The 14,561-nt window shown below is 49.8% G+C and overlaps 1 protein-coding gene across 3 annotated transcripts in view; it reads left to right on the top strand.

Annotated features, from left to right (window-relative positions):
- MGMT (O-6-methylguanine-DNA methyltransferase) overlaps positions 1–14,561 on the top strand; it is a 294,215-nt gene that overhangs the window by 60,615 nt on the left and 219,039 nt on the right. The gene's annotated exons all lie outside the window — the stretch shown is intronic.

Here is a 14,561-nt window from a genome sequence, read left to right as displayed (position 1 = left end):
CCGGCCGGAGAGCTGAGGTCAGGCTGCCCCAGAGTGTGCAGCTGAGGGGAAGGGTGGGAAGAGCCCTCCTAGCGTGATGTTCGCCTTGCCAGTTGTAGCAGGACACGTGCTTCTCTTTTGAAAGATCTGCACTCTATTTCTCTTAATTGTAAAAACATAAAAAATTTAAAACACTCCTTAATGTTTTGTTTTGAAATGTAACATTTCCTCCATTCATTGATTGTGAGTTGTATTAAAATTGCAGTTCTCATTATTTCTGACAAGAGGGGAAAAACCACCCACTCCTGCTCAGTGTTTTTCTTAACTGGCTAATAAACACAATGCCATAGAACATTAGATAAAGAAAATACATAGAAACATAAAAATTGATTTTAATGGACCCCTGTCAGAGACCGCCATAATGAGCACACGCACAGTAATAAATGCCCGGTTTCGCCTCCAGTGTCAAGATCTTTTCCTGTGAAGCTGCGTGTTACAATCAATAGTATTTTTTTTTGAGGCCAAAAAAATAAGCAAATCTTTGAACTGTACGAATACACTCTTTTTCTATGAAAACCATCTGCCCGTGGTGTTCAGAAGATCACAGACACCAAATAATTCATAGGGAATGTCATTTTGTCTCTTACATATTCACTGGCACAATAAATCACAAATTTTGTTGAACTTTTTTTTTTTAAGAAAAAAAATCCTTTAAGTGAATTTCGGGAAGAAAAATCCTAGACATCTAGTTAAATGCCCATTATGAATGATGCGAGCAGGACGAAGATGAGGCTTAATTTTGAGTTTCTGCTTTCTGAATCAGGATTAGGTGCAGCTGTGAAGCACCCCTCCGCGTGGCTTTAGTAACCTGCAGCTGATCTCCTGCGTGAAGACGCGCTCCTAGATAAGCTGTGGAGGCTGGCTCCCTTGGCCGCCTCTGGCTTTGCTCTGTATCTCCAGGCTGTGGCCCTCATTCTGGTGCTTTGCGCCAATCTCTGGGGCACAAACTGCTATGCTTCCATTCCAGGCAGAGGAGAAGGAAAGGAGGCACCCACCTCCCTTTCTAGAAGGAGCCTCTAACCTTCTCTCATGGGACCACACCCAGCTGGGAGGCATGGGAGGTGGTCACGTGTTGGCCAAAATTGAGGCTTGTGTGTATAAGGAAGAGGTGAGAGAAGATTTTTAGGGGCAGCCAGCAGTCTGTTATACACCTATGGTTAACTTTGGCGAGGGACATTTAAAAAGTACAAAAAAACAAAAATCTGTATGAATACTGAGAATTAACGGTTCTTATTTTATGACCTCAATTAAGGAAACTGTTCCATGACTTGAGAACTGTGTACAGCCAAGTGACCACCAACCTAGACCAAGATCTAGAACACTCTAAACCAGCTGTTCCCTTGTGCTCCTGGTTAGTCCCAGATCCTCTTAGCATCCACTGTTGTGATTTCTGTCTTGGTCAACTTTGTTCTGGAGCTTTATATAAATGAAGTTTTATGATCTACTCTTCTGTGTTGGATTTTCTTGTTCAGTGTTTTGAGGGTCACCCAGGTTCTGTGTATTAATAAGTAGGTCAGGAATGGTTGATGAATACACCACAGTCTGTCAACGGACTGTCCTGTTGATGGACGTTTGAATCCTCAAATCTTGGCTACCAGGGGTGAAACAAATTTTTGTTCAAGCCTCTTTGGTCCACTGCTAGGTGCGGAATTGCTGGGTTGCATGGCAAACGTACGTTGGACATCCCGGGAAGCTGCCAAAGCTCTTCCCAAAGTTTGACCATTTTCTGTTTATTTCCCACAGAAATGCAGGAGCTTCCGTTGCTCTGCCCTCTCACCAGTACTTAGTGGTGGTAATTTTTAAAGTTTTGGCTGTTCCAGGAGGTGTGAAATGTTATTGTTCTAATCTTCACTTTCCGCAGGACGTCCTCTCACGACCTTCTCGAGAACTCCTGTGTTTCCATCTTGTGGGCTCTGCATGAGTCTTCTGCCCATGCTCCTTCTGCCCATGCTGATTAGGAGTCCTTTCTCAGATGGTATTATCCTCTGTATTTCACAGTTGGATGCCTGTTTGTATTCTAATGTCCTCTTTTAATGAGAAGTTCCTAATTTTGAGGAGGTACAACTTAGTTTTTTTTTTTTTCTTAGCGTTTTTTTTTTTTTTGTCTTTAAGATTTGCCTACGGTAACTGCACAAATATTTTCCTATAAATTCTTCCAAGGTTTGATAATATTAGCCTTTATGTTTAGATGTATGACCCATCATCTTGAATCCCCTTATTGTGAGGTACTTTTTCTCTATAGTTAGTTTTCTTATTTGGGAGGAGAAAAAGAATTCTCCATCAAATACCCTTCGTACGTTTGTCACGTCTGTTGGCTGTACATGTGTGGGTCCCGTATGTCTGGATGTCGTGTGTAGTTCAGATGACCTCTTCATCTGTTCTGCACCAGAACCATGAGTACTTGATTACGTAGCTTTATGATAAATCTTGAATTAAGGTAACAAGTCTTCCAGCTTGGTTTTCCTTCCCCCCTAAAGATTGTTTTGGCTTCTGTGTGTTTTAACTTTACATATTAAAGAATCAAGGTATCCAGTATTGGGATTCTGGTTGGGAATTCGTTGAATCTGTACCATTTTGGGGAGGGGTTAGCCACTTTAAAAACCTTCCAATTTATGAATAGGCTTTATCTCCATTCAGCTTGTCTTTTCAGTATTCTAGTTTCCAGCATAGAACTCTTGTATATCTATTGTAAATCTGATTTCTGAATATGTTGGTAGTCTAAATTTGGTTTAGAAACGGTTTTTTAGTTGCTGTTGGTACATAACACTTGATGTTTGGTATGTTGCTCTTCTGTCCTCTTACTGAATTATTAGTTGTAGAAATTGTTCTGCAGATTCTTTAGGATTTTTGCTATAGAAAATTGGGTCTGTGACTAAAGAGAACTTCTCTGATCTTTATGCCTTTTATTTCTGTCCGCGCGCTGGCTGGAACCTCCAGTGTGGGGAGTAAACGTCCTGACAACAGACGGCCTTCCCTTGTTCCAGTTATGGGGGTGGGGGAGGGCGCCTCCATGTCACAAGTCCCCGTGCTGCCGCCTCTGGGTCTCACGGGTGTCCTTTCTCAGAGGATACTTCCTCAGTCTGTTGGATTTTGTCAAATGGTTTTTGTACATGTGTCAACATCGTCCCTTTTTTTTTTAATGTGAAAATAGTCTTGAAATGCTGGACTACACACATCACATAATTCATTATATCTCCCGCCACTGCCCCCCCATCCCCATATTAATGCCTTAAATTTGGTATTTTGTTTAGAACTTCTGTGTTTACGTTCATGAGGGATGTTAGGCTGTAATTTTTTTGGTGCTGTTTGTCCGGCTTTGGCATTCAGATTAGTGTCTCGGCATGAAGTGAGTTTGGAAGGGGTCCCTCGCCCTGAAAGTGTCAGGTGCAGGATCAGTAGGACTTCTTCCTCAGGTTGTAGGTGAACTCCCCTCCAGTGCCCTCCAGGTTCCTCCTACAGAAAGACTTCTGATTAGAATTCCTTTTGTCTAATGGAATTAGGTGCTGTTCTTGCCCACCCGGAGGGGAGCTCCCCCCACACGCAGCATGGCTTTCTGCAGGTAGAGCCCTGTGTGCCCCCCAAGGCCGTGTTCTCCAGCTCTGCTGATGGACAGTGGCCAACGGGGTTTTGAGCAGAGCATTCTGATGGCTCTGGGATCTTGTTCTCCCTCTCTTTGAGTGCTTGTGAGTACTGAGATCTTTATCTTCTGGAGACATGCTGCTTTGTTCAGTGGCTAAAGTGGGGACCGTTGTTAATGGAAACGGATACTGGCAGGAAGTTATAAAGTTGATATTGTACTACTTCCCAAATGATTGATACCCTGCATTCAAATATTTTTAGGAAGGGAAAGGTGAGTAATGTAACCCATACAAAAAAGAAAGGGGGGTAATCAGAAGGGGGAGTGAAGCATGGGAGACTATGGACTCTGGGAAACAAACTAAGGGCTTAACAGGGGAGGGGGGTGGGGGAATGGGATAGACTGGTGATGGGTAGTAAGGAGGGCACGTATTGCATGGTGCACTGGGTGCTATATGCAACTAATGAATCATCGAACCTTGCATCAGAAACCAGGGATGTACTGTATGGTGACTAACATAATGTAATAAAAAACATTAAAAAAAAGGAAATCAATGATCAATGTATGGAAACCATATAAACAGGTAAGTAGAGTGACATAGGGAACAGGAGTCCTACTTCATGCAGAGGTACGAGTGAAGTTTCACCGCAGACAAACGTCAACTTATTGCATGGTGCACTGGGTGTTATACACAAGTAATGAATCATTGAGCCTTACATCGAAAACCGGGGATGTACTGTATGGTGACTAACATAATATAATAAAAAATCATTATTAAAAAAAAAATGCAATACTAAAAAAGAAAGGTGCAACCAGAGTGAGCGATTGTTAAAATGTTCTGTCTTGAAAACTTCACGCATGCAGGCTGTCTTCTGCTTTCTAGGACTCTGGGGCGTTCTTGGCGTCCTGCCTGAGCCAGCTCTGTGGGGCCTGGGCAGGAGCATGTAGGTTAGTTAGGCCTGACCCTCCTTCAAGGACCTGGGTGGCTGGCCAGGGCCTCCTGTCACTAGGCTCACGGATGAGGGCCTGGCCTGTCTTGGGTGTGAGAGTGACCGAAGGGTCTCTGTCAGGGAGGGCGCGTCTGCCCCACCAGGTGCTGTCAGTTTTTACTCCACTGAAAGCATGGGGGTATGATGCCCCTGAGGTCTTCCTGAAGGGAGGTCAGACTCCCGAGGTCACGTCGTACGTCCTCCGTTCAAGTGGATGGCGATTGGCTTCTGTGTGGACTTGCTCTCCTGTTCATGAGCCTTGTAAATGGCCTGCTCGGGGACCCTGCTCCCGAGTCCCGCCGTGCCTGCCGCGCTCCCGCCTGGTAATCCCTCTGCTGGGCGGCCCGAAGTTCAAGGCTGAAATAGCTCTGAGGGTCTGCATGGCCCGAGAACCTGCCCGGGAAATCCCTCCATTGTCTGATGGACTGGGAAATCTTAGCATAGACACTTACAGCACCTTCTTACAATCTTTCAGGGAAGAGGAGAAACTCTCTTCACGATAAACACTGGAAGAGGCGTCCCCAGTAAAAACCTCCAAAAACACACTCCGTAGGATTTTCACCTGCGGCCCGTTCAGCTGTCTCCCTGCTCTTCTTCACTGGCTTGAGCTCGTGATTTGTGTTGTACGTGCTTAAAAAATGTGTTCTTTAGGGGCGCCTGGATGGCTCAGTCGTTAAGTGTCTGCCTTCGGTTCGGTGTGATCCCAGAGTCCTGGGATTGAGCCCCGCACCGGGCTCCCTGCTCCACTGGGAGGCTGCTTCTTCCTCTCCCACTTCCCCGCTTGTGTTTCCCCTCTCACTGGCTGTCTTTCTCTGTCAAATAAATTAATAAAAATCTTTAAAAAAAAAAAACGTTCTTTAAGGAGGTCTCCTGAGTCAAATATGTGGGTTTCAGGGGGGCTTCTCTTTGGCTTCGTAGATAAGTGCCTCTTTTTTAAATGCAAGCCGTTGAACACCCTGATGAGCATGGAATGCCTCGTTGTTGCCTCCACACAGCTCTCCGGCTCCAGATCTGAGGCCTGTGTCCGTGAAGGTCCCACCCTCCCGGTTTCTGGCTTGGAGGGGAGGACAGCCGGCAGTGCAGGGGGACGGAGTCTCCTGAGAAGGTTCTCAGTGCACACTGTGCAGTGTCCTTCAGAAACTAGACTGCTCTCATGTTCGGATCGATAGCCGAAAAGACCAGACTGGAAGCCAGGGTGGTCCTTCTCACTGTGATTCCTGTGAAGAATTCTGTCCTCCCTGGGGCGGGAGGGCCCAGAGCCCCCAGGGCTGCTTGTGCACTGGGGTCGCAGCTCCCAGATGTCTGTGAGGTAAAGGCAGGCCACAGCTGTGCCTTCCAGTAAAGCCAGGGTGTGGCAGAGTGACAGACTGTGGCCCTCACCACTGGGCCTTTTGAGTTCACCGCGGATTCCCTTTGTGGCTTTGTGACCCCGCAGGGAGCTGGGGGGTAAAAAGCCCCTTCTCTGAAGGCCTTGCAGTTTGCTGCCACATCATGAACCATACTGCCCAACCACAAAGACCGTGGTGCCCCGTTTTGTTGTGAACTTGTCTGGTTTCTGATCTAAAAAAGAGAAAAGCAGTGCATGGCTTCAGGAGTTTTGTCTTTTTCCTCATTTCTGCAAGATCCTGTTTCACAGTTCTGCTCTTTCCTGGGTCAGGGCAGAGGGCAGAAGCAGGCAGGCTGGTGGCAAGACATAAGCAAGTGTCCCTGGGATTTAGAATCTTTGTTCTGGACGCATCTAAGACAGAGTGACGCAAGTTTTATTCCTGTCAATTTTATTAGTGTTGCAGGGAGACAGAAATGGCTAAAACTTGCATGCCTGTGTCTGTGAGTAAGAAGCAAGCTGGCTCACTTAATTTTAAGCCCTCCAGGATCTTCCTGGAAGGAAGAAAAGAACAGTTGAATGACAGTTACAAATACGTGAGTTCAAAATATGAACCACACTGTCCCAGTAAAGGGTTTGCTTGGGGAGCTTGCAACATTGAGACTGTAAGCACACACGAGCAAGAGAACAGTAAGTCGGCTGACTTCAGGGAAAGGTGGCGTGTTCAAAACCCCTCCGTCTTCTCTGGACAGTAGCTTCCTTTTGGGGGGCCTTGGGCTGCACCTCTGTACTTGAAACGATGGCGGCTTTCCCGGAGAAGCTGCACTCCTGTCCCCTTTGTGCTGCCGTGGAAGGCCTTTCCCCTTTCCCCTGAGGAGGACAGGTGGTTGGTGGCGCAGTGTGGCCCTAACTCAGCTTGAGGCTGGCATGCAGTCTGACGGAGGGAGGTCCGTGCCACCGGGTGCCTGTAGGGGCTCAAAAGCTGTAGCCCGCATCGGGGTTTGTTTGAACCGTAATGGGGAGATCATCTCCGACCCCAATCCTTGCGCTCTCCCAGACTGAGCAGCGCTGTCATCTGAAGGAGGGGCCCACCCCGAGGCCTGCAGAGTCGGACGGTGCTCTCGCATTGGCCCACCCAGGATTTGTGGTCTGGTGGGGGCATTTCTGGTGGAACAGGCCAGGTCAACGGTTCTCCTGCTCCATGGCCCTTTGCCACGGTCACTGCTGTGGGTGGACAAGCCTGGACACAGCGGGCCGCTCCTGGGGTCTGGCTTGGCACGTCTGGCCTGTTCAGACTGGGAGGAAAAAGGTCCAGTAAGGTCCTGTGAGAAAAACACGGGGGTTTACGGCACGTTGTAGCCTCTTGAAGGCCACTTGCATGTGCCTCTGGAGTCCTTTTCCAGAACACATCGGGATGCCAGGAGTGGCATCGGGCGAGGGGGGACTTGGGACAGGCTGGGGCCTGGTGAGCACGCCTGCTGCCTTGGCCGGGCCGCAGGCAAGGTGGTCATCCCTGGGTGCAGCTATGGGAAGTCGTGGTGCAGGGCCTCAGGAGAGGACTCGGGACTGCCATTCCCCCATCCTCCATGACCCTGCACAGCCACGGCTGCAGGAGCTGCCTTCCTTTCCCTGGTGGCCCTCCTCCCCCTCTGAACAGTTGAGCACCAAGACCTTAGTAATCCAGAACGGGGGCCTGTTTTGTGCTGGGGGCCTGAATGAGCACGTCTTGAGACTGGAACATTCTGCCTTAACTTGGAAATTCAGGCTCCATACTTACTGTTGTGGGGATAACCCTACAGTGGTCTATCCACGCCAGTGTGCTCACCAGTGCCACACCAGGAGGACAGGGCACTCTTGGAGCTGCTCGGAGGAGGGTGTGCCCAGCGACGGCCCAGAGCTGAGGCTACACAGGAATGCTGCCAGCCCGGACTCTTCCACCTATTTGGCCTCCTTCCTCCTCACCAGCGAGGCACTTCATAACCGCCCCCACTTTTGTGAACGTGCAATGGTAGGATAGTGAAGAACTTTGGCCCCTCTTTCTCCTATTTTGCCTTCTGATTTTACTTCCAGAATTCTTATTGTTTGTATAGCGTTAATATTTTCTGGTATTTAAGCCACGTGCGACTAGTGAATAATTCTCAACTTTTGTTTTGAATGTGTTCATGCCATTGAAGCTGTAAACCCTAAAATATACTTGCTTTGTTAAATTTATTTCCTTTAAATTGTATCAGTAATTAGATCAGCTCCTTGATATTAATGTACAGGATAGTTCCTGCATGCTGATCACTTCAGAATTTAAATCGAGTTAAAGGTTAAATGAGTTTAATTTTTGAATTGAACTGAAGCATTGTCTTGTGTCAGATTCATCCAGAATTTTTATTTCCGGTTTCAGTGTCAAGTGATAGAAGTAGATCTTCTGATAATCCTAAATTAATTGTTCTTAAGTTACTCACTTGTTCACTCATTCCCAAAATGTGGGTATGCCTGCTGTGACAGGCCCTGTGCCTTGGGGACCTGCTTGGGGCCACGTAGAAGCCAGTGGGACATGGGTCAGCCCTGCCTGTATGGAGCCCAAGCCCGGCCCAGGAGACAGGCCTGGGGGAGACAGTAGCTGTAGTGCTGTGTCCCCCCACGGGGGAGGGCATGAGCATGTGCGACTGTTGAAATGGTCAGGACAAGGGGTGACATGGGCCTGAGCCGGGGGCACTGGCAGTGCAGTTGAGTGGGACTGCGCCAGCTGGCGTGTCATCCAGCAGTAGAGCGGGTCGGGCCGGCATCTGACCCGGTAAGAGGTAGGAGGAACATGGTGGAACGACGAGGCTGGAGGTAGTTGGGTGGTGTTGGAATTGCTTCAGGGCCTCTGTCCCTTCTGTGTCACTCAGGTGGGGGGGGGGCGGACAGGTTGTCTTCAGGCTGTGAAATGCGCATTCCTTGGCGCCTCGGTCTTCTGAGACGAACCGCTGCACCTAACTCTTCAGCTTTCACCTTTGGAGAGGCCGGCTCTGTGTGGCCGCTGCACGTCTGCAGCAGAAATGGCTCCATCCAGAAATGAGTCCAGCAGTGTGGCTGCCCCGTGTCTCTGATCCGGGGGTCTCCCAGCAGGGACACAGAACCATATGGAGTGGCCTTCATGCCAACTGGCCCATGTTCTAGATTAGTCCTTGGAATTCTGTTGGGGCTGGGGGGAGGGGGCGGGAGGGAGGGAGAGAACGTCTTCCCCAGAAATGCAGTTCATCTCCTCAGAATTCTGTGGCTCCTCTGTTGGGGAATCTCTTCTCTTTCCTTCTAGATGGGGCCACGCTGTAGCTGGAGCTCCAGCGTTCTCTGCGGCGTCCTCGTGTCCTGCTTTTGCCTAATCTGTGCTCATTGCTTGAAGCTTCTCACCCACGTCTTCGACCAGGTTTTCTCTGGTTTCACTTAGTGTTTCCTAAGAACCCTTGTCTAGGAAGCCTTTCCACACCACACCCATCTCTCCTCCTCTGTCAGTCTGATCTATGTACATGCAAACAGACCCTTTTTTAAAGGAGCTTGCATGCTATGAAGTTCACCTGCAGATTCACCTGGAAGAACACTGGTCCTTCTGGATTGGCGTTTAGTTTTTGCCGTTCACTGGCAGAATGCACATGCGTGTTGGGGGATTAGAATTTTCTTGTGATCATTCCTGATGGAATCCATGTTATCCTTCTTAAAGCTGATCTTTCTGTGCCTTCTTCCAGAAGTCTAGCCTCCCTGACCTCACGGGCCAACACAGGTGAAACGTGTAGAAAATGCTTTCTCTGCAGCTCCCTTCACGTGATGCTGGCACTCGAGTGTTCAGCACTTCGGAGACTTTGAGCTGGTGAAGCAGACGTTCCGCTCCTGCTCTAGAGATCTTCAGACCGAATCTACTGGTCAGGTGGGGCTGGCACACAGCTGGGTTGAGCACGCCGTGCGGGGAGGCGACCGTGTTGTTCTGAAGCCATGGTATCGGGCGCTGCCGTCCCAGCTGACCACTGGGGTGCGACCAGTAGGTAAGGGGTTTCCGTGGGGAGAACATGCACATGCCAGCCAGTTCTCTGCCAGGTGTTTAGACAAGCAGGAAGTGGAATAGAAATAAGTCTATAAGTCTGTTATAATAGGAAAACAAAAGCTTTGTGGTGGACTGATTTTTTTTTTTTTTTTACATTGTTCATTTCTGAGGTAGAAAACTGTCCTTGTGTGTGGTATGCTCATGTGGTGTGTCTGCGGCCACATACATGTACGTGGATTCTAGAGTTTCTGTTCTGCTCTAACATTGCTTCCTCCAAAAGTCTCCCCAGAAGTGGGGGGAATATGGTGCTTCTGAATTATTAGATACCTCAGGTCTCCTGCAAATAGTTTTTTTTTTTTTTTTCTTTCCTAAAAGTCATCTGGAAAAACACCTAGTTTCTGGTCTTTATTTTATCCAGTTCAAGGCTCTGTTAGGAAGAGTGATTGTATAACTGAGCACTGCTTTTATTAAAAAGAACTGGCCGCTTATTTCCTTCAAAGTTCCTGGTGTTTAAATCTTCTCTAGGTAAACAACTTTTATTGAAAATAATATTTTGAGACTGACACCTTTCTCCCCACGAGTGGTGCTGGGAGCCTTCTGTTGTCTGCTGGTCCTGCACGCAGCAGCTCCCAGGCGCCCGTGGGGTGTGTGCGGAGCTGGGGGCTGGGCGTTGGGGCTAGGACAGGAGAGAGGGGCCAGGCTCTCCCCCAACTAACCCCCCCCTTCTTTGAGTCTGAGGAAGTGATGGTGGGTGGAGGTAGGGATCCAGCATGGATACCATGCACTGACGGAGAAAGAGCCTGGCATCATGCAGCGATAGCGTTACTTGGACCAGTTAAACCTCACGTCTGCAGGTGGTCTTGTGGGAGTATTGTACAGCTCCTTCTCCCTGTCGAGTCAGGAAAACAGGGATGCGGGGGGGGGGGCGCTTTTCTGCTTCTCCCATCCTGACCTCTTGTCCCCCTCAGCTAGGCTGGGGGCGGGTGTTTATGTTGGCTTCCATCGGTTTGCACATCGGCATAAACTCCTTTTTCAAGGAATTAAATGCTATTATTTCCATCAAATAGTAATTAAGAATTTCCCAGGCAAATGGTTAAGATTCTGATGGATAGGTGTTAATACATTCTGAATGCTTCTTTGTAGATTATTCTGGGAATTTTCTAGACCCGGAGATGGTCAGAACTCTAAGGGACTTTGAGTAGCGTCCAGGCCAGCCCTGTTACTCTCTGACACTCCAAAGTCCAGGAGTTGAATGTCCTGCCTGGACCGCCATGCTGCCTGGTGAGTGCACCACGCCTGGGAACGTCTAGCTGAGGCCCTTTCTGCTCTCAGGGGAGGACTTCTTTGGGGCAGACTGGCACCCAGCAGCAGATGCGCTCGTTCTCAGTATGTGTTGTGCAGATAAGCAGAACTTTGGTGAAGCTTGTGTCGGAGAGTCCCCTGCCCTCAGTGCTGCTGCTGGGGTCCTAAGGGTAAGGGTCTCCTGCCCTTGGCACTGCTGCTGCTGGGGTCCTAAGGGTGAGAGTCCCCTGCCCTCGGTGCTGCTGCTGGGGTCCTAAGGGTGACAGTCCCCTGCCCTCGGTGCTGCTGCTGCTGGGGTCCTAAGGGTGAGAGTCCCCTGCCCTCGGTGCTGCTGCTGGGGTCCTAAGAGTGAGAGTCCCCTGCCCTCAGTGCTGCTGCTGCTGGGGTCCTAAGGGTGATCTTAGAGCTTTCCAAGACGTTCAGGTCTCCCCATCCCTGAAGGAGAGTGCTGACTGGTGCTCAGGCAGACCACCGCAGAGGGCAAACGCCGGAAGCAAATAGCTGGTGAAGGGCCAGCATGGGTGCAGTCAGGGCATTTGTGCTGGGGACGCGGGAGTCCCCTCTGAGAACACTCGGTGCTGGGGGGCGGGGGCAGGGCAGCAGGCACAGGTGGGGTCTGACAAGGCACTGATGGAAGCCTGCGTACGGCCGAATATGTTGCTTCCCCTTACCTTTGCTAGAACGGTCGTGTTTCAAAAAGGAGGACACTGTAGCTGGTTGACTATTCTGTCAGGATTCCTTTGTTAAATTGGCAAAACATATTGAAGTGAATGCGTGTTTATCATTTCAGTGTGTGGACGTCTGGGTGCTGCGTGGCATCGCCCGTCCGTCTGTCTCATTAACTTCTTCCCTCCATCAGGCCGGCTCTGGGGATCCCTTCTCATGGGGTACCTCTTTTTTTTGCATCTGAGTTTTCAAGACCTTTCCAGGTTTTATTGCCTAACAATTGGTATGCTGTAGACCTACCCCTGTCAACTGTAAAGTGCTTTCTGGAGAGAGAATGGACGGCTTCATAGTTGTGTTTTTAGCCCTAATATCTGAAGGGCAAAAGCATGTTCAGGACACCTGGAGTTCCTGAATTTAAAATAGAAGCAATAACATTTTCTGAAGGTGGGTCCCCTTCTGTATCTGTTATGAAACCCTTAAAGTGACTTCACAAGACATGTTTGGTTTTTTGTTTTGTTTTTTTAACTTTTTACTTTTTGACAAATGAGGTCCAAGGAAATTAGTTTGCTTGCATGAAAAGTTATGTGTTTGCAAACTTGAACTGTTTTGCTGGTTAAGCAGTCTAGAGATGATAACTTCTTTGTCAAAGTATGACTTTGGTGTTGTGTGAAAAAGACTCACGGCCGCTGCCGGAAGCCCTTAGGAGAGGTCCGTTTTGAAGGACGGTTGCTCACTTCAGCCTAAGGCGCTGTGGGGATCGTTGGAATCGACAGAACTAAAATATGTATGATCTTTTTAAAATTTGTTTCCAGTTTATTTCCCTGATATGGAGCAGCAGAGGTATAAACTAGAGAGGAGTTGTCATTTTGTCCAGATGCTAAGCAGGGCTGGGCGGGCGGGTGAGTTCAGTGGATGGCTCCTCTCTGAGGACTGCGGGGTCACAGGTCCTAGCTAGGGAAGGGGAAGAATTCCCCTTTTGTGCCTGTGTAATTAATACTTTTTTGACCCAAGTACACCCTTTTGTGGTAAAATATAAAATGTACCATCTGAACCACTTAAGAATCTAGGTCAGTGGTATTAAGTACATTTTCATTGTTGTGTAACCGTCCCCACCATCCAGCTCCGGAAAGGCTTTCCTCTTCCCAGACTGGGACTCTGTGCCTTGGTCCACTCTGACCCCAGGCCCTGGCACATGCCGTTCTGCCTTCTGTCTTTATAACAGCATACCCTTTGGTACCCAGAGGCGCTGGGTCCCCCCAAACCAAGAGCCATGTGTCTGGAGAACTTGTCCCCCCACAGATGTCTAATGAAGCTGTCTGGGCTTGGATGGCAGTGGGCGGCAGGGCTCCCTCAGGCCATGGGGTGCGGCTGCCTCTCAGGAGCAGGGTGGCTACAGAGCCAGCGGGACCACATTGTGCTGAGAGGTGGGGAAGAACTTCGAAGAAGTGTAAAGTTTTCTACAACTATGGGCAAGTATTAATTAAAAACAGGACTCTGGTCCATGGAAACTGTACGAATGAGGCAGAGAAACAGAAGAAAGGCCCTGTTTTACGAGGAGTGTTGAAAGGGTGCTGGGTCAGCCGTCCAGCATTTGTCCAGGCACCATCCTCTGCGATGCCCCTGGACTCTCGCAGAGAGCACGTGGAGGAGGGTTACCAGGTAAGGGTAGAAGGGCACGTGAGGGAGGCAAGGGGGACAGGTGGATGACTGGCTGCAGCCCAGAGGGGAGGGAGGCCCCCATGCTGGCAATTTTAGGTGGATCTGGTTTGCACTTGAATTTTTTTGACTTTTGCATAGTTTCAAGGGCCATTACTGCACACAGACTTTAAATCTCTGTGAAGTTCTGAGGTGTTCTCATCTGTAACTGATGTTTCTCTTTCCATCTTTAATGGGCCGGTATTGGGCTCAGCGATCAAAAAACCAAAATATCAACCCCAGAAAACCGGCGGGTGTATCAACATGCCTTAGAGGAGGCTGGGGGAGCTCAGCCCTGCCTGCCTGCGAGCTCAGCCTTGCTCCTCCCCCCAGAGAGGCTCCCTCTGTCTGTCTGTCTGCAGATCTGCGCTCTAAATCACAGAGGCACGGGTGGTGCGGGTGCTGGCTCCGAGTCTGGGCACTTCACCGAAGTGTTGCTTCCAGTACTGTCTGGGAGTAACTGTTCTACGGTCAGGAAGCCAGGATAAGGAGAAACAAGGAGCAACTTCTGTGGTGTCAAAAAGTTGCCAATCGTTTTAACCGTCCTCTCAGCCGGTCAGCTTGTTAGGAGAGCAAGGCCAGTGTGTGGACGTAAGGCCACAGGTAGATCAGCGTGGTGGGTGTCGGGGGGCAGGAACTGGAGGAGTGGGCCCCCCCTGCAAGCAGCGGGGCTTGGCCGTGGGCCTCGCCGTGCCCTGTGCTGCTGGCCGCGTAAGCCAAGCGGGGGCTTCGGGCGGGCTTCCCTGCTGCCCTCGCCAAGAAGAGGGTTTGCGCCGGGCGGTCCTCCGCTGCGGGCCAGGTGGTGCCACGGGACACAGGCTGCGCCCTCCAGGAGCTTGGAGCCAGGCTCGGCCTGCACCCGCCGTGGCGGAGGGCCCCGTGTTGCTGGAGAGCCCTAGCCGCTGCCTCGGACGTGGCCTGTGCCCCTCAGTGTGCTGTCCTCACTGGTGTGCAGGGGCC

The sequence above is a fragment of the Ursus americanus genome, chromosome 6 (assembly GCF_024610735.1).
Source record: "Ursus americanus isolate L20-20 chromosome 6, mUrsAme1.1.p, whole genome shotgun sequence".
Classification (NCBI taxonomy): domain Eukaryota; kingdom Metazoa; phylum Chordata; class Mammalia; order Carnivora; family Ursidae; genus Ursus; species Ursus americanus.
This window is presented reverse-complemented; position numbering and strand designations above follow the sequence as displayed.